The sequence below is a fragment of the Sinocyclocheilus anshuiensis genome, unplaced genomic scaffold (assembly GCF_001515605.1).
Source record: "Sinocyclocheilus anshuiensis isolate Anshui unplaced genomic scaffold, SAMN03320099.WGS_v1.1 scaffold1365, whole genome shotgun sequence".
Taxonomy (NCBI): Eukaryota; Metazoa; Chordata; class Actinopteri; order Cypriniformes; family Cyprinidae; genus Sinocyclocheilus; species Sinocyclocheilus anshuiensis.
Window position 1 is genome coordinate 1,110,152 of NW_015551032.1, and position 1,933 is coordinate 1,112,084.

The window sequence follows — 1,933 nt, forward strand, 5'->3', positions numbered from 1 at the left end:
CACTCACACGCACACACACAGGCACACCTGCCGCACACACACAGACACAATAAATACCTGCCTTTATTCTGCATTTTTATTATTCATTTTACGAGTATGAATATGTCTCTTAAAGTCTTCTTTTGCATATGTAAGGCAAAAGAATATGTAAGGCCTACATTTGTTTCATTGCTAATTCTGAGCATCTGTTTGCAGAGATCCACGCTGGGCCTGCAGTGAGTCGTGACCCAATGCAGTTCTGGTGGATGCGTTTTATGGCCTGAGAGACACAGGGATAAAATATACATGCTGAGGCAGAAAAGAGCATATTTAAAATTATGACTCTAAATTATGCATCACATAGTGGTTGCCAATAAAACAATCGTTGGCATTAAACACTGCATTGGGCAGTCTATGTTATGAGAGAAAATCTTGCCATTCTGGAACCTGTAAAAGTGGTTCATGTAAAATACTTGAACTTGAAGTGAATTGCATAATCTGAGAACAGTGTCTCATCATATGGAAATCATATGCAGTATATACACACCTGGTAAAGGCACAGATGTAAATTAGCTCAGTGATTGGTGCCCTGTATGCTGACATATGACTTCACAGGTGGCAGTAATGAACAGTGGGCTATTGGGTTCACTATAGTGCTTTAGTCACAATCAGTCAATAGCACTCTTCTTATAAATGCAGCATGCAGACAGTTAATTATAAGCCAGCCTTTGGTTTTAGAGTTAATTAATTTTCAAAGTGCATCAATTATAAGCTAATTGGGTTACATGCCTAGACCCTGAGGAGCAGCCATTGAAGAATAAAGATACCACTGTCCTCTGCTTCAGTTTCTTTGTGTTTATGATGTACAGACGGTGCATGTTACCATCATTTATTGTTTAGAGTGAATGTTTGAACAGCTGTAAGTTTAACCAAGTGAAAAAAATAATGTCATTGAATATGCATATCAAGTATAACAATATAAACAATAAACAAGATGACAATGAACTGGCTAAATAAAATAAAAAATAAAAAAAGCTTAAAACACTTCATGACATTTAAAGAATATTAAAAGTTTTTTTTTCTTTTGTTAAACAAATATTGTGGTTTGTTTGTTTGTTTATTGTGTTATGTTCTATTTACATTCCATTCCTCTCCATAAACATAATTTTTTGGCTATCTCTTTTTTTTAGACTCATTGAATAAAAATACATAGTAAATGATCAACACAAGAATAATGTCATCATAAACAGTGGGTATAGAAAAGAATCACCCCCTCATTTTGTTGCTTTGCAGCCTGAAATTAAGACGGACACTGTTTTTTTGTTTTATCCACCTGCATTTACTCAGTGCAACTTCCATCATCCAAGTGAAAGATATAATACCAACATGTCAGAAAAATAAATAAATAAATAAAAACAGAATCACTGAGTTGGAAAAAGGATCACCCCCTCATAAAATGATTTGTAAACTCAATCAGGTGTAGCTAATCACCTTCTCAATGGCACACAAAGCCATTTGACTTTCAACTGTGATTGGTTGTGAGCTTTTGATTAGCTCAGCATGAAAAGAGCTTTCCTGGAGCATTTCAATCCTTTCTAGTGCAACTGAAGCAAACAATCAACTATGGGTGGCAAGGCACTGTCAAAAGATCTTCGGGATAAAGTTGTAGACAGGCACAAGTCAGGAGATGGATACAAAAACATTTAAAAGGTTTTATCGATGCCTAGACGCACATTGAAGTCTATTATTAAGAAGTGGAAGGTATTTGGTACAACACAGACCCTCCCTGGATCAGGACGTCCCTCCAAACTGGATGAAAGAGTCAGGAGGAAACCGGTCAGAGAGGCTACCAAGAGGCCTACAGCAACTCTGAAGCAGCTGCAGGAATTTATGACAAAGAGTGGTCATTGTGTGCATGTGACAACAATATCACAAATTCTCCACAAATGTGGCT